The sequence below is a fragment of the Taudactylus pleione genome, unplaced genomic scaffold, assembly GCF_031769625.1.
Source record: "Taudactylus pleione unplaced genomic scaffold, aTauple2 ptg000792l, whole genome shotgun sequence".
NCBI lineage: Eukaryota > Metazoa > Chordata > Amphibia > Anura > Myobatrachidae > Taudactylus > Taudactylus pleione.
In genome coordinates this window covers 6,717,257-6,736,535 of record NW_028285194.1, presented here as the reverse complement: position 1 = coordinate 6,736,535, position 19,279 = coordinate 6,717,257, and the positions used below count along the sequence as shown (strand labels likewise).

The window sequence follows — 19,279 nt, the reverse complement described above, 5'->3', positions numbered from 1 at the left end:
GCCTCCACCCTGCATCAGTGGAGACAGAGCCGTTTAGGACAGGAGATAAGCTGCCCAGCAGTAGCACACTGTGGGGGAGATGTACTAAGCCTTGATCAGAGAGAAAGTGGAGAGAGATAAAGTACCCAGTTACAACTGTGAGTTTGACTTTGCTAGCACTCTAAACAATAATTGACGGGCAGCATCACCTGTGGCCAAGAACCTCTTAAGCTACGTAATTCTCTCTGTTTGGCCCATAGCACACATACGCTTCTTGAGAAAGCCACCAATGTGTGGTGAAACGGAATTGTTTAGCTATAAACAGCCTGTTACCATCCAGATCATAGCATCGTGATGGTGTTCTCTATTGCAACTGCACTGTCTTCCTGCTACTAGACATGTATCTTAGACCCAGCAAGGTTAACATCTTCTCCGGTGCCACCAGTGACATAATTTGGCACAGTGACCCAGAGATTCATCCAACGTGATAATCCCAGAAAAGTATGGGATTCTTCAGCAACTTGGATGTTCCATTTGGAGCTGGGACCCAGCGCTACCAGGACAACACCATAAGTGAGGAAAACTCCCATACCACAGTAGAGACTCCCTTAAACAAGTGTCTGTCATGCTGCTGGCACTGTGAGTATTTGATTATGGGGTCCCCTAACAACAGATTTTGATCTGGCCACATATAGGACCAAGAGCCCCCATGCTTATTAAGGGTGAGAAGCAGTCCCATATCATGGCCAGTGTCATATCTACTCTAGCGTAAACTAGCTACTATGATTCTGGGGCCCATATCAGGGTTTGGGGGGGCGAAAGGGTTAGTAATAGTTAACATACTATCGGGATTCGGAGGCTGCCGGTGTTCTGCTGTCAGCATTTGAACCGTCGGACATAGATCATACCGATCCCATCATGCCTGGTCATTTAATTACCAACTCACTAGTATCAGGTAACACTATGGGGTCAATCCAATTATTGGAGATTTACTTGCAAATGCGTGTAAGTGTGGCTATATGCCGCACTTATTGTACAGCTAGAATTGCAGATTTTTCTTTGCAACCCTGTATTGCTGCATTAAAAAATCCATGAATCTGGGAAAAGATAGTACTGGGTGTATGTGTGTGTGTGTAAGTGTGTGTGTATAGGGGGGGGGTGCAAGGTCTGATGCCATTGTAGGGGTTTACACTCCTTTGCAATGGCAACTCACCCCCTCAGGTGTAAGGGCAAGTTACTTGATTTGAGCCCTTAGACTGAGACTATTTCAACTTATATTCATGTATTTGCGCTATATGCATTTACAGTGCCAATTATTTAACTAGAGGACAGTGTTCAGTTCTTCTAGTAATTCTTGCAACATTGATACTATGGATCTAATATTTGTTACTGGTCTTCATCTGACTGGATCCTGTCATCTGAGGTATAAATAGTCTTTTGGATGATGGATAAACCAGAGGTCATATGGAGACAATCTGACCATTCATATTGTCATCTAAAATGTATTCTCTATACTATGAACATAAAGTTATTTAAAGTCTTATTGGTGTAACCCCCCTTTATCCTCTAAATTGACACCAAGTTACTAACTCCTATGTAATCACTTTTTACCCACCCTTAAACTCATGTTAAGTGGTGTTACACCTATTACTATTCCAGTGCCTCCACCCAAACTAAATTGTAAGGCTTGCTTGGGACAACCTATTAGTTATGAGTGTGATGTATAGTGCACAACAATGCTTAAATATATTCTGGGTTTAACACAATTTTGTTAATACCACCTGTCTTTTTCTAGGCTACTCCATACATATGAACTCCGTGCTCCACCCTCTCCAGGTAAGTAAGACAATATTAGATATATTTTAACACCTTTTCTTTATATAGACATAGGTAAATACATATTAATAACAATACATTAACACTGTCACAATCTGATACACTTATAAGTACATACTGCTCCTTAACTGATCAATATATATTATATACATAAATTAATTATCTTTAATATCGTTGAGAATGCTCACAACCTAGTATTGTAGATAGCATCTCTTACTAAGAACAATGAAGTCAAGTCCTTTCCCCAGAAGTATGCCTTTATTATGTCCAACTGTACTTAAGTGTTCCTGACAAATAGTTGGTATATTCTATCAGGTATGCTCCTGGTTATAAGTTAGCTGCTTTTCTTCCATCTGTACTTTCCAAATGCTAAAGTAAGTGCTTGCATAAATAAATTACTGAGTATAAGAGTCCAAACTTAAATGGCTCCTTGGTTGGCTCTGAATAACTGTGCTCTCGTTCTGATCTGCAATGTATGACCTGTCCCTAGCACAGTAATATTTATTATATATTTTCTGTAAGTTTCCTAAACCATACTGCTGCTTGTTCACTATTCTTTAGTCTATTTATACAGATAAAATGTATCTCCTTAATAACTTAATACTTTTGTTGCAATTTGGAGTTGCTACTAGATATATGCCTCTTTCAGCTGCAAATTTGAATTTAGGCTCTCATTCAGAGCCGTACGCTCTGAGCAGAGCGCACGCTCTGAATGAGGGCCGCCCTCAATAAAAATGGAGCGTCCTCCTGGACGCTCGTATAGCTGTGGGTCACCACCCACAGCCTATACGAGCGTGCAGTTTGATGGCCGCGATGGTCACGACCATCGCGACCATTGAAACTGCGAGCCGGAGCCTGCGGTTGAGGTTTTCAACTGTAAGGCCCGGAGTGATTTTGGCTCTATCAGAGCCAAAATCACTCCCACTGACATCACTAGTGATGTCAGTGGGCCGGCTTCTGACGGGAGGCGTTCCCTTGGGAACGCCCCCGTCAGGGAGGCACGCCCCCGGCACGCCCACCAAAGGGGGCGTGCTGTCAATCAACATCGACAGCACGCCCCCTTTGATCAGACACAACGAGCGAAGGACTTTCCTTCGCTCGTCGCGTCTGGCGCATGCGCACGACGGAGCTCCCTCCGTCGTGCGTATGCTCAGTGCAGACCATCGACCCACTTGCGAGCGGACAGCCGCTTGCGAGTGGGTCTGAATCAGGGCCTTAATTCAGTAGTACACTGTTAGTTTATCAAGTGTACCCTTGTCATACTACTTCAAGTGTCTCACTGTCCCAATACCAATGGGGATGCTGAGGATATATATATATATATATATATCTATATTAAACTGGCACCCCTGCGCAGGCTTCCATTCTCAACCCTCTACAATATTTACAAGTTTCCTGATGCTCTGTGAGGCTTTGTATGGGATGCAGTGTATTGCAATTGCTCACTACTACTGGTGGGCGCTACTGCCACTACCAGTCATCCACTTGTCACTATTGGTGCTTTTCACTGATTCCCCTAACTAAGTGGAAATCCTGCCTCCTCTGACAGTATCCAGACCTGCCTCTCATAGCTGAGGATGGCGCCTGGCAGCTGACCTCTTGATGCAGCCACTGCTGCTCCACATGCACGCTTGCAGACACGCCCTTCTTCGGGATCTCAGCCTCTCAACAGCTTAGGTGTATCGCAACTCCGCCCCACTCACATCCTCCAGTCCCTCCTCGCGTCTCTGCCGACGGGACCGCCCTGCATCTCCACTGCCAGGACCTTCACCCTCTGGTCAGCAGTAAGCTTGACCCCTGCCACTGATGCCTCCTCACCGGCTCCACCCTCCTGCACCCGGCAGCCTATGGCTCCGCTGCCCAGGTCACAGGGAGGTGGGCACCCAAGGAGGGGAACTCCAGACTAACTGTCAGCTGCTGCTAACAACTGTTATATCTCCTCCCTCTAACTGGACCCTCTTTTCCTGACAGAAACCACCAATTCACTACTACATGTAACACTCCACCAATGTTAAACATGGGCTCCCTGACTGCAGCTCCTGCCTGCTAGTTCTGGCACTTTCTTGAATAGTGTACACTACTTAACATTAGGGGTGTGCACCGGCCACTTTTCGTGTTTTGTGTTTTGGTTTTGGATCTGGATCTTTCTTCGTGTTTTGGATCTGGATTGGTTTTGCCAAAACCACCCTTCCGTGTTTTGGGTTCTGGGTTTTGTGTTTTGGATCTGTATTTTTTTTTTAAAAAAGCATAAAAACAGCTAAAATCACAGAATTTGTTGGTTTCTCTGCTCCTATGCTATTATTAACCTCAATAACCTTAATTTCCACTCATTTCCAGTCTATTCTGAACACCTCACAATAGTGTTTTCATGTCCAAAAGGTTGCACCGAGGTAGCTGGATGACTATGCTAAGCGACACGAGTGGGCGGCACAAACACGTGACCCATCTAGGAGTGACACTGCAGTGGCAGACAGGATGGCAGTTAGAAAAACTAGGCCCCAAACTGTACATAATGCAAAGAAAAAAAAGAAGTGCAAGATGGAATTGTCCTTGGGCCCTCCCACCCACCCTTATGTTGTATAAACAGGACATGCACACTTTAACAAATCAATCATTTCAGCGCCAGGGTCTGCCACACAACTGTGGCTGAAATGATTGGTTCGTTTGGGCCCCCACAAAACAAGCTGGCAATTAATGTGTCCCTGCACAAACTGGCTCTACGGAGGCAAGATGTCATCCTCATCCTCCGATTCCTCACCCTCTTCAGTGTGTACATCCTCATCCTCACAAAGTATTAACTCGTCCCCACTTGAATCCACCACCACAGGTCCCTCTGTACCTTCTGGAGGCTGGTCTCCCTGGAAGAGATGATAATTCATTTTGATGAACATCATCTTCTCCACATTCTGTGGAAGCAACCTCCTACGCCTTTCGCTGACAAGGTTCCCGGCTGCACTAAACACTCTTTCGGAGTACACACTGGAGGGGGGGCAACTCAGGTAAAATAGAGCCAGCTTGTACAGGGGCCTCCAAATTGCCTCTTTTTCCTGCCAGTACAGGTATGGACTGTCTGACATGCCTACTTGGATGCTGTCACCGATGTAATCCTCCACCATTCTGTCAATGGTGACAGTATCATATGCAGTGACAGTAGACATGTCAGAAATTGTTGCCAGGTCCTTCAGTCCGGACCAGATGTCCAAACTTGGTCCTGCCTGCCCTGCATCACCGCCAGCGGGTTGCTTAGGATACCTAAGTTTTTTCCTGGCAGCCCCAGTTGCGGGAGAAAATGAAGAAGGAGCCGTTGACGTGTCACGTTCCGCTTCAGCTGACAGTGTATTCACCAGCAGGTCTTTGCACCTCTGCAGGCTTGTGTCGGCCGGAAAGAGAGACACCACATAGGCTTTAAACCTAGGATCAAGCACGGTGGCCAAAATGTAGTGGTCTGATTTCAACAGATTGACCACCCTGGAATCCTGGCAAAGCGAATGAAGGGCTTCATCCACAAGTCCCACATGCCGAGCGGAATCGCTCCGTCTTAGCTCCTCCTTCACTTTCTCCAGCTGCTTCTGCAAAAGCCTGATGAGGGGAATGACCTGACTCAAGCTGGCTGTGTCTGAACTGACTTCACGTGTGGCAAGTTCGAAGGGCTGGAGAACCTTGCACAACACGGAAATCATTCTCCACTGCGCTTGAGTCAGGTGCATACCCCCTCCTTTGCCTATGTCATAGGTGGATGTATAGGCTTGTATGGCCTTTTGCTGCTCCTCCATCCTCTGAAGCATATAGAGGGTTGAGTTCCACCGCGTCACAACCTCTTGCTTCAGGTGATGGCGGGGCAGGTTCAAGAGTGTTTGCTGGCGCTCCAGTCTTCGGCACGCAGTCGCTGAATGGCGAAAGTGGCCAGAAATTTTTCGGGCCACCCAAAGCGTCTCCTGCACGCCCCTGTCGCTTTTCAGAAAATTCTGCACCACCAAGTTTATTGTGTGAGCAAAACATGGGACGTGCTGGAATTTGCCCAGATGTACTGCCCGCACAATATTGGTGGCGTTGTCAGATATCACAAATCCCCAGGAGAGTCTAAGTGGGGTAAGCCACTGGGCGATGATTTCCCTCAGTTTCTCTAAGAGGTTGTCGGCGGTGTGCCTCTTACTGAAACCGGTGATACACAGCGTAGCCTGCCTTGTAACGAGCTGGCGTTTCTGAGATGCTGCTACTGGTGACGCTGCTGCTGTTGCTGCGTAAGGTGATACATCTACCCAGTGGGCTGTCACAGTCATATAGTCCTTAGTCTGCCCTGTTCCACTTGTCCACATGTCCGTGGTTAAGTGGACATTGTGTACAACAGCATTTTTCAGGACACTGAGGACACTTTTTCTGACGTTTCTGTACAGTCTCGGTATCGCCTGCCTAGTGAAGTGGAATCTAGACGGGATTTGGAACCGGGGACACACTACCTCCATCAATTGTCTAAATCCCACTGCACTAATGGCGGATACCGGACGCACGTCTAACACCAACATAGCAGTCAAGGCCTCAGTTATACGTTTTGCTTCAGGATGACTGCTGTTGTACTTCATCCTCCTCGCTAAGGACTGTTGGAGGGTCAATTGTTTAGTAAAAGTAGTGGTGTTCCTACTTCCTCTCTGGGATGATGAACGACTCCCAGCAGCAGCAACAGCAGCAGCGGCAGCAGTAGGCGTAGCAATGCAGGATCCTCCAGAGGAATCCCGGATAGGAGAGTCAGTCATGCCAGTGACATGGCCTGCAGGACTACTTCCGATCCTGACTAAGGAGGAAATTGACGAGGAGGGAGTTGACGGTGTGGTTTGCAGGCGCTTGGATACAACAGGACAACGGGATTTAGGTGTCCCTGGACTGCTTACGGTCTTAGCCAAAGTTTCTGAACTTGACAGTAACTTTTTATGAACGCGCTGCAGGTGCCGTATAAGGGAGGATGTTCCTAGGTGGTTGACGTCCCTACCCCTACTTATTTCACCTTTACATATGGTACACATGGCAAGACAGTTGTTGTCCGGATTTGGATAGAAATATTGCCAGACCAAAGAGGTGGAATGTTTGGTCTTCTGCCCAGGCATGACCGTGATGGGCTTTTTCATCCCACGGACAACAACTGTCTCCCCCGGAGCCTGATTTAAACAAACCACATCACCATCAGAATCCTCCTCGCCAACTTCCTCCTCAGCGCCAGCTACACCAGTATCCTCATCCTGTTGTACTTCAACAGTGACATCTTCAATTTGCATATCAGCAAGTGGACTGTGGGTGCTCCTTTCAGCACTTGCAGGGGGCGTGCAAATGGTGGAAAGAGCCACCTCTTCCCGTCCAGTGCTGGGAAGGTCAGGCATCGCAACCACCACCACACTTGGACTCTCCTTGGGGATTTGTGATATCTTCTTAGAAAGCACAGTTCTTCGCTGTGCTTTTGCCAGCTTAACTCTTTTGATTTTTTTAGTGGGAGGAGGGCTTCCATCGTCATGTGAAGCTGAACCACTAGTCATGAACATACTAGGGATCGACCTTAGCCGTTCCTTGCCACTCCGTGTCGTAAATGGCATATTGGCAAGTTTACGTTTCTCTTCAGCTGATTTAAATGTCTTTTTCAAGGTCATTTTCCTGAACTTTGCCATTTGGGATTGTATGTGCCCTCTACTATGACATTGGGCATCGGCCTTGGCAGACGACGTTGATGGCATGTTATCGTCTATGTCATGACTAGTGGCAGCAGCTTCAGCACTAGGAGGAAGTGGTTCTTGATCTTTCTCTATTTTATTTTTATCGGAGAAAGTTTGGTCCTCCATTTATGTTATATCGATTTGATATATACGTGCGGCTAAACACAGAAAATAATTTTTTTTTTGGTTTGGACTGGAGTGTACTTTCAGGGGTTACAGCACCCTTAACGGTCAAGCCAGCCGGCCCTTTACTTATGACACAGGCGCACGCTTGGCACTACTTTGTTGATGCACGTGCGGCTACTGCGCACACAATTCACAAACACAGAAAATAATTTTTTTTTTGGTTTGGACTGGAGTGTACTTTCGGGGGTTACAGCACCCTTAACGGTCAAGCCAGCCGGCCCTTTACTTATGACACAGGCGCACGCTTGGCACTACTTTGTTGATGCACGTGCGGCTACTGCGCACACAATTCACAAACACAGAAAATAATTTTTTTTTTGGTTTGGACTGGAGTGTACTCTCGGGGGTTACAGCACCCTTAACGGTCAAGCCAGCTGGCCCTTTACTTATGACACAGGCGCACGCTTGGCACTACTTTGTTGAGGCACGTGCGGCTACTGCGCACACAATTCACAAACACAGAAAATAATTTTTTTTTGGTTTGGACTGGAGTGTACTTTCGGGGGTTACAGCACCCTTTAACGGTCAAGCCAGCCGGCCCTTTACTTATGACACAGGCGCACGCTTGGCACTACTTTGTTGATGCACGTGCGGCTACTGCGCACACAATTCACAAACACAGAAAATAATTTTTTTTTTGGTTTGGACTGGAGTGTACTTTCGGGGGTTACAGCACCCTTAACGGTCAAGCCAGCTGGCCCTTTACTTATGACACAGGCGCACGCTTGGCACTACTTTGTTGATGCACGTGCGGCTACTGCACACACAATTCACAAACACAGAAAATAATTTTTTTCTTGGTTTGGACTGGAGTGTACTCTCGGGGGTTACAGCACCCTTAACGGTCAAGCCAGCCGGCCCTTTACTTATGATACAGGCGCACGCTTGGCACTACTTTGTTGATGCACGTGCGGCTACTGCGCACACAATTCACAAACACAGAAAATATTTTTTTTTTTGGTTTGGACTGGAGTGTACTTTCGGAGGTTACAGCACCCTTAACGGTCAAGCCAGCCGGCCCTTTACTTATGACACAGGCGCACGCTTGGCACTACTTTGTTGATGCACGTGCGGCTACTGCGCACACAATTCACAAACACCGAAAATAATTTTTTTTTTGGTTTGGACTGGAGTGTACTTTCGGGGGTTACAGCACCCTTAACGGTCAAGCCAGCCGGCCCTTTACTTATGACACAGGCGCACGCTTGGCACTACTTTGTTGATGCACGTGCGGCTACTGCGCACACAATTCACAAACACAGAAAATAATTTTTTTTTGGTTTGGACTGGAGTGTACTTTCGGGGGTTACAGCACCCTTTAACGGTCAAGCCAGCCGGCCCTTTACTTATGACACAGGCGCATGCTTGGCACTACTTTGTTGATGCACGTGCGGCTACTGCGCACACAATTCACAAACACAGAAAATAATTTTTTTTTTGGTTTGGACTGGAGTGTACTTTGGGGGTTACAGCACCCTTTAACGGTCAAGCCAGCCGGCCCTTTACTTATGACACAGGCGCACGCTTGGCACTACTTTGTTGATGCACGTGCGGCTACTGCGCACACAATTCACAAACACAGAAAATAATTTTTTTTTCGGTTTGGACTGGAGTGTACTTTCGGGGGTTACAGCACCCTTAACGGTCAAGCCAGCCGGCCCTTTACTTATGACACAGGCGCACGCTTGGCACTACTTTGTTGATGCACGTGCGGCTACTGCGCACACAATTCACAAACACAGAAAATATTTTTTTTGGGGGTTTGGACTGGAGTGTATTTTCGGGGATTACAGCACCCTTAACGGTCAAGCCAGCTGGCCCTTTACTTATGATACAGGCGCACGCTTGGCACTACTTTGTTGATGCACGTGCGGCTACTGCGCACACAATTCACAAACACAGAAAATAATTTTTTTTTGGTTTGGACTGGAGTGTACTTTCGGGGGTTACAGCACCCTTAACGGTCAAGCCAGCCGGCCCTTTACTTATGACACAGGCGCACGCTTGGCACTACTTTGTTGATGCACGTGCGGCTACTGCGCACACAATTCACAAACACAGAAAATAATTTTTTTTTTGGTTTGGACTGGAGTGTACTTTCGGGGGTTACAGCACCCTTAACGGTCAAGCCAGCCGGCCCTTTACTTATGACACAGGCGCACGCTTGGCACTACTTTGTTGATGCACGTGCGGCTACTGCGCACACAATTCACAAACACAGAAAATAATTTTTTTTTTGGTTTGGACTGGAGTGTACTCTCGGGGGTTACAGCACCCTTAACGGTCAAGCCAGCCGGCCCTTTACTTATGACACAGGCGCACGCTTGGCACTACTTTGTTGATGCACGTGCGGCTACTGCGCACACAATTCACAAACACAGAAAATATTTTTGGGGGGGGTTTGGACTGGAGTGTACTTTCGGGGATTACAGCACCCTTAACGGTCAAGCCAGCTGGCCCTTTACTTATGATACAGGCGCACGCTTGGCACTACTTTGTTGATGCACGTGCGGCTACTGCGCACACAATTCACAAACACAGAAAATAATTTTTTTTTTGGTTTGGACTGGAGTGTACTTTCGGCGGTTACAGCACCCTTAACGGTCAAGCCAGCCGGCCCTTTACTTATGACACAGGCGCACGCTTGGCACTACTTTGTTGATGCACGTGCGGCTACTGCGCACACAATTCACAAACACAGAAAATAATTTTTTTTTTGGTTTGGACTGGAGTGTACTTTCGGGGGTTACAGCACCCTTAACGGTCAAGCCAGCCGGCCCTTTACTTATGATACAGGCGCACGCTTGGCACTACTTTGTTGATGCACGTGCGGCTACTGCGCACACAATTCACAAACACAGAAAATATTTTTTTTTTTGGTTTGGACTGGAGTGTACTTTCGGAGGTTACAGCACCCTTAACGGTCAAGCCAGCCGGCCCTTTACTTATGACACAGGCGCACGCTTGGCACTACTTTGTTGATGCACGTGCGGCTACTGCGCACACAATTCACAAACACCGAAAATAATTTTTTTTTTGGTTTGGACTGGAGTGTACTTTCGGGGGTTACAGCACCCTTAACGGTCAAGCCAGCCGGCCCTTTACTTATGACACAGGCGCACGCTTGGCACTACTTTGTTGATGCACGTGCGGCTACTGCGCACACAATTCACAAACACAGAAAATAATTTTTTTTTTGGTTTGGACTGGAGTGTACTCTCGGGGGTTACAGCACCCTTAACGGTCAAGCCAGCCGGCCCTTTACTTATGACACAGGCGCACGCTTGGCACTACTTTGTTGATGCACGTGCGGCTACTGCGCACACAATTCACAAACACAGAAAATAATTTTTTTTTGGTTTGGACTGGAGTGTACTTTCGGGGGTTACAGCACCCTTTAACGGTCAAGCCAGCCGGCCCTTTACTTATGACACAGGCGCATGCTTGGCACTACTTTGTTGATGCACGTGCGGCTACTGCGCACACAATTCACAAACACAGAAAATAATTTTTTTTTTGGTTTGGACTGGAGTGTACTTTGGGGGTTACAGCACCCTTTAACGGTCAAGCCAGCCGGCCCTTTACTTATGACACAGGCGCACGCTTGGCACTACTTTGTTGATGCACGTGCGGCTACTGCGCACACAATTCACAAACACAGAAAATAATTTTTTTTTTGGTTTGGACTGGAGTGTACTTTCGGGGGTTACAGCACCCTTAACGGTCAAGCCAGCCGGCCCTTTACTTATGACACAGGCGCACGCTTGGCACTACTTTGTTGATGCACGTGCGGCTACTGCGCACACAATTCACAAACACAGAAAATATTTTTTTTTGGGGTTTGGACTGGAGTGTACTTTCGGGGATTACAGCACCCTTAACGGTCAAGCCAGCTGGCCCTTTACTTATGATACAGGCGCACGCTTGGCACTACTTTGTTGATGCACGTGCGGCTACTGCGCACACAATTCACAAACACAGAAAATAATTTTTTTTTTGGTTTGGACTGGAGTGTACTTTCGGGGGTTACAGCACCCTTAACGGTCAAGCCAGCCGGCCCTTTACTTATGACACAGGCGCACGCTTGGCACTACTTTGTTGATGCACGTGCGGCTACTGCGCACACAATTCACAAACACAGAAAATAATTTTTTTTTTGGTTTGGACTGGAGTGTACTTTCGGGGGTTACAGCACCCTTAACGGTCAAGCCAGCCGGCCCTTTACTTATGATACAGGCGCACGCTTGGCACTACTTTGTTGATGCACGTGCGGCTACTGCGCACACAATTCACAAACACAGAAAATATTTTTTTTTTTGGTTTGGACTGGAGTGTACTTTCGGAGGTTACAGCACCCTTAACGGTCAAGCCAGCCGGCCCTTTACTTATGACACAGGCGCACGCTTGGCACTACTTTGTTGATGCACGTGCGGCTACTGCGCACACAATTCACAAACACCGAAAATAATTTTTTTTTTGGTTTGGACTGGAGTGTACTTTCGGGGGTTACAGCACCCTTAACGGTCAAGCCAGCCGGCCCTTTACTTATGACACAGGCGCACGCTTGGCACTACTTTGTTGATGCACGTGCGGCTACTGCGCACACAATTCACAAACACAGAAAATAATTTTTTTTTTGGTTTGGACTGGAGTGTACTCTCGGGGGTTACAGCACCCTTAACGGTCAAGCCAGCCGGCCCTTTACTTATGACACAGGCGCACGCTTGGCACTACTTTGTTGATGCACGTGCGGCTACTGCGCACACAATTCACAAACACAGAAAATAATTTTTTTTTGGTTTGGACTGGAGTGTACTTTCGGGGGTTACAGCACCCTTTAACGGTCAAGCCAGCCGGCCCTTTACTTATGACACAGGCGCATGCTTGGCACTACTTTGTTGATGCACGTGCGGCTACTGCGCACACAATTCACAAACACAGAAAATAATTTTTTTTTTGGTTTGGACTGGAGTGTACTTTGGGGGTTACAGCACCCTTTAACGGTCAAGCCAGCCGGCCCTTTACTTATGACACAGGCGCACGCTTGGCACTACTTTGTTGATGCACGTGCGGCTACTGCGCACACAATTCACAAACACAGAAAATAATTTTTTTTTTGGTTTGGACTGGAGTGTACTTTCGGGGGTTACAGCACCCTTAACGGTCAAGCCAGCCGGCCCTTTACTTATGACACAGGCGCACGCTTGGCACTACTTTGTTGATGCACGTGCGGCTACTGCGCACACAATTCACAAACACAGAAAATATTTTTTTTTGGGGTTTGGACTGGAGTGTACTTTCGGGGATTACAGCACCCTTAACGGTCAAGCCAGCTGGCCCTTTACTTATGATACAGGCGCACGCTTGGCACTACTTTGTTGATGCACGTGCGGCTACTGCGCACACAATTCACAAACACAGAAAATAATTTTTTTTTTGGTTTGGACTGGAGTGTACTTTCGGGGGTTACAGCACCCTTAACGGTCAAGCCAGCCGGCCCTTTACTTATGACACAGGCGCACGCTTGGCACTACTTTGTTGATGCACGTGCGGCTACTGCGCACACAATTCACAAACACAGAAAATAATTTTTTTTTCGGTTTGGACTGGAGTGTACTTTCGGGGGTTACAGCACCCTTAACGGTCAAGCCAGCCGGCCCTTTACTTATGACACAGGCGCACGCTTGGCACTACTTTGTTGATGCACGTGCGGCTACTGCGCACACAATTCACAAACACAGAAAATATTTTTTTTGGGGGTTTGGACTGGAGTGTATTTTCGGGGATTACAGCACCCTTAACGGTCAAGCCAGCTGGCCCTTTACTTATGATACAGGCGCACGCTTGGCACTACTTTGTTGATGCACGTGCGGCTACTGCGCACACAATTCACAAACACAGAAAATAATTTTTTTTTGGTTTGGACTGGAGTGTACTTTCGGGGGTTACAGCACCCTTAACGGTCAAGCCAGCCGGCCCTTTACTTATGACACAGGCGCACGCTTGGCACTACTTTGTTGATGCACGTGCGGCTACTGCGCACACAATTCACAAACACAGAAAATAATTTTTTTTTTGGTTTGGACTGGAGTGTACTTTCGGGGGTTACAGCACCCTTAACGGTCAAGCCAGCCGGCCCTTTACTTATGACACAGGCGCACGCTTGGCACTACTTTGTTGATGCACGTGCGGCTACTGCGCACACAATTCACAAACACAGAAAATAATTTTTTTTTTGGTTTGGACTGGAGTGTACTCTCGGGGGTTACAGCACCCTTAACGGTCAAGCCAGCCGGCCCTTTACTTATGACACAGGCGCACGCTTGGCACTACTTTGTTGATGCACGTGCGGCTACTGCGCACACAATTCACAAACACAGAAAATATTTTTGGGGGGGGTTTGGACTGGAGTGTACTTTCGGGGATTACAGCACCCTTAACGGTCAAGCCAGCTGGCCCTTTACTTATGATACAGGCGCACGCTTGGCACTACTTTGTTGATGCACGTGCGGCTACTGCGCACACAATTCACAAACACAGAAAATAATTTTTTTTTTGGTTTGGACTGGAGTGTACTTTCGGCGGTTACAGCACCCTTAACGGTCAAGCCAGCCGGCCCTTTACTTATGACACAGGCGCACGCTTGGCACTACTTTGTTGATGCACGTGCGGCTACTGCGCACACAATTCACAAACACAGAAAATAATTTTTTTTTTGGTTTGGACTGGAGTGTACTTTCGGGGGTTACAGCACCCTTAACGGTCAAGCCAGCCGGCCCTTTACTTATGACACAGGCGCACGCTTGGCACTACTTTGTTGATGCACGTGCGGCTACTGCGCACACAATTCACAAACACAGAAAATAATTTTTTTTTGGTTTGGACTGGAGTGTACTCTCAGGGGTTACAGCACCCTTAACGGTCAAGCCAGCCGGCCCTTTACTTATGATACAGGCGCACGCTTGGCACTACTTTGTTGATGCACGTGCGGCTACTGCGCACACAATTCACAAACACCGAAAATAATTTTTTTTTTGGTTTGGACTGGAGTGTACTTTCGGGGGTTACAGCACCCTTAACGGTCAAGCCAGCCGGCCCTTTACTTATGACACAGGCGCACGCTTGGCACTACTTTGTTGATGCACGTGCGGCTACTGCGCACACAATTCACAAACACAGAAAATAATTTTTTTTTTGGTTTGGACTGGAGTGTACTCTCGGGGGTTACAGCACCCTTAACGGTCAAGCCAGCCGGCCCTTTACTTATGACACAGGCGCACGCTTGGCACTACTTTGTTGATGCACGTGCGGCTACTGCGCACACAATTCACAAACACAGAAAATAATTTTTTTTTGGTTTGGACTGGAGTGTACTTTCGGGGGTTACAGCACCCTTTAACGGTCAAGCCAGCCGGCCCTTTACTTATGACACAGGCGCATGCTTGGCACTACTTTGTTGATGCACGTGCGGCTACTGCGCACACAATTCACAAACACAGAAAATAATTTTTTTTTTGGTTTGGACTGGAGTGTACTTTGGGGGTTACAGCACCCTTTAACGGTCAAGCCAGCCGGCCCTTTACTTATGACACAGGCGCACGCTTGGCACTACTTTGTTGATGCACGTGCGGCTACTGCGCACACAATTCACAAACACAGAAAATAATTTTTTTTTTGGTTTGGACTGGAGTGTACTTTCGGGGGTTACAGCACCCTTAACGGTCAAGCCAGCCGGCCCTTTACTTATGACACAGGCGCACGCTTGGCACTACTTTGTTGATGCACGTGCGGCTACTGCGCACACAATTCACAAACACAGAAAATATTTTTTTTTGGGGTTTGGACTGGAGTGTACTTTCGGGGATTACAGCACCCTTAACGGTCAAGCCAGCTGGCCCTTTACTTATGATACAGGCGCACGCTTGGCACTACTTTGTTGATGCACGTGCGGCTACTGCGCACACAATTCACAAACACAGAAAATAATTTTTTTTTTGGTTTGGACTGGAGTGTACTTTCGGGGGTTACAGCACCCTTAACGGTCAAGCCAGCCGGCCCTTTACTTATGACACAGGCGCACGCTTGGCACTACTTTGTTGATGCACGTGCGGCTACTGCGCACACAATTCACAAACACAGAAAATAATTTTTTTTTTGGTTTGGACTGGAGTGTACTCTCGGGGGTTACAGCACCCTTAACGGTCAAGCCAGCCGGCCCTTTACTTATGACACAGGCGCACGCTTGGCACTACTTTGTTGATGCACGTGCGGCTACTGCGCACACAATTCACAAACACAGCAAATAATTTTTTTTTGGTTTGGACTGGAGTGTACTTTCGGGGGTTACAGCACCCTTTAACGGTCAAGCCAGCCGGCCCTTTACTTATGACACAGGCGCACGCTTGGCACTACTTTGTTGATGCACGTGCGGCTACTGCGCACACAATTCACAAACACAGAAAATAATTTTTTTTTTGGTTTGGACTGGAGTGTACTTTGGGGGTTACAGCACCCTTAACGGTCAAGCCAGCCGGCCCTTTACTTATGACACAGGCGCACGCTTGGCACTACTTTGTTGATGCACGTGCGGCTACTGCGCACACAATTCACAAACACAGAAAATATATTATTTTTTTAGCACTTGGGGGGAGCACCCCTGATGGACAGAGCACCCCCTGGACAACACTACAGCACTCCTTTAGGACTGGGACACTGCACAGGACTTTGGAGTGGACACAGCCCCTATGGAGAACTGACTGCACAACACAGTCCAGCCAGCCCCTATGGACTTTGAAGTAGTGGACACAGCCCCTATTAACAACAGCAGCACAGCACAACACAGCCAGCCCCTATGGACTTTGAAGTAGTGGACAACAGCAGCACTACACTACACTACACTACACAGCCCTAACTCCCACCCTCCCTCTTCACTGTCCACAGCCGAGTGAGAAAATGGCGCCGACGCGGGTACCTTATATAGGATCCAAAACCCGTGAGACTCGGAAGGCGGGATGATGACGTTTTGCCTCGATTTCAGATCCGAGTCAGGCGGGAAAAGTCGAGCCTGACTCGGATCAGACTCGGATCGGGGGGGCTCGGGGGGGTTCGGATTTCAGAAATCCGAACCCGCTCATCCCTACTTAACATATACATAAACATGTACAATATGAATTTAATGTACTTTAACATTCACACACACATATACCTTATTTATTTCCTCAGAATACTATGAAATGTATACTGTATGTCAAAAGTAAACATTTAAATGATTTCTTTAACCCTAAACCAGTAACGAAAAATATATATTAAAAAAAAAAAGTCCCGGGATTTATATAAAAAAGTTAAAGCTGTACCTCCATGCCTTGATATAGTTCATTAACTCGAAACACATTGGATCGGAGGAACTACTACCTGATGGGACTTTTTAGACACACTATTGGAGAAAAGGTATGACCATTTCAGTTTTTGTTATGAATCCCGGGACTTTTCTTATATATATATATATATATATATATATATATATATATATATATATCGTTACTTGGTCTGCCTCTCCCTAAGTGTTGAATACCCCTTCAGTCTAACTGAACCTTTTGATTAATCTACTGTTTTATATCTTTTGTGTGAATAAAACACTGCTCTTTTATTAATATTGGAGTGTATTCTGGAAACATCATTTTAAAGATACCGCTACATGTTTTCCACCACCACGATAACTCGTGAGTATCGGTACGCATCATTATGAATGACCTATAAGGATACCTTTACAAGCTTTGTTACTTGTATATTAGCGTAAGTGAGGTACGTCACCTCTGCGAAATACACAATTGGCCAAATGTAATAGGTAGTCTGTTTTGGTAAATTGCGAGTTTGATGCTAAACTCGCAATTTTTCACAACTCTCCAATGTAATAGGGTGTCTGTCCACTAAAACTCACATTTTTCAGAGTTACTAAAACTCACCATTCTCAAACTCGCATCCAGATGTTTTCACATTGAAAACAATCAACTCGTCCAATGTAATAGAGTGTCTGTTTCAGACTCCCAAAAAAAAGATTACCAAAAGTCCCAAAATATTATACCTGCTTCAGGCTAGGGAGTATATCCTGAGCAGGTCAGATTAACACAGAAACATGCACATATCCATGAGATATGTATATGTTTCTGTGTGTACTTATGTAAAATGTTTTTAAATTTTAAAAAAATTATGTGCACCCCCTCCCCAAAAGCATAACCAGCCCCGGGCTTTATAAAGCCTGTTCTGGTTCTAAAAATACAGGGGCCAAAATGCGTAGGGCCCCTGTATATTAAAAACCAGCACAGGGCTTTGTTGAGCTGGTCCTGGTTCTGGAAAATCAGGGGACAAAATGAGTAGGGGTCCCCTGAAAATTCCAGAACCAGCACCGAACTCTTTCTAGCGGGGGGATAATGCCACAGCCAGGGAAAACCTTTCACCGGTTTCCCCGGCCAAAGCATTATCCCTGACCGCTGGTCAGTCCAGGCCGGGGGTCTCTGGGGAGTTGGGGACCCCTCCAATAAAGGGGCCCCCCTCTCCAGGGCACCCCAGGCCTAGACTGATAGCCCGGGGCTATCCCCGGCACCCTATGGCCGTGGGTGCCGGGTTGATAGTGTTAGTGTAAAGTGTAAAAATAAAGTTTCCATATTGTCTTTAATTGTAGAACCACAAATACCAGCAAGCCTCCCTGCATGCTGGTATTTGGAGAACCACAAATACCAGCATGCGGGGCATTACGGGCCCGCTGGCACTTGTAGTTCCACAACTAAAGAAATACGTAAAGAAACAAACATACACCGTGAATGTAAAATTTTAATAAAACATACATGCACACTCACACATACTCACCTAGTATCCGAAGTAATCCATAGGGGTGTACCTGAAATAAAAAATCCATACTTACCTCTCCTATGCGTCGATCGCGTCCACTTGTCCAAGTAGGCAATCCAGGGGTTAAAATAACAAACACGCCAAAAACCCGATCCATGCGGACTGAGCAAAGGTATGTGTGTACACATACCTTTGCTCCACGTAAATGACCGGGGCACACGTGTGCCCCGTCAGTGAAGGGGCCGCCAGCCAATCAGGGAGCATCTCCGTCGGAGCAGCTCCCTGATTGGCTGAATGCGGTCAGCCTGTGTCTCACATAGACTTCTATGGTGAGAATTCCCCATAGAAGTCTATGCAGGGAGACGCTACATCGATTACTTCAAAGGATTAAACAACGAGTGAACACTAATTTTAATCTTTATTTTATTTCACATATTATTTTCTGCAATCGTCTATATATTTTATATTTTGCTGCTAATACTTAACTTTTATTGTTTAAGTACCTTAAAATATGTTTTAACAATTTAATGAACATTCATGACGATTTACAATGGTTGTATGTGGGAAAAGAACCCCTTCAACTCTTTTTCTTTTTAATAATCGATTATAAAAAGGGATATCAGTCAGGGCCGGATTTCTCACTAGGCAACCTAGGCGCTTACCTAGGGCCCGGCGGGATCCAAGGTGCCCATGGATAGGCCGTTTGCCCCAAGAAATCTGGCTAGTCAAAATGCTCC

At 46.8% G+C, this 19,279-nt stretch overlaps 1 protein-coding gene across 1 annotated transcript in view; it reads right to left on the bottom strand.

Annotated features, from left to right (window-relative positions):
* Window positions 1-19,279, bottom strand: part of HAPLN1 (hyaluronan and proteoglycan link protein 1) — a 165,721-nt gene that overhangs the window by 17,213 nt on the left and 129,229 nt on the right. The window lies entirely within an intron of this gene.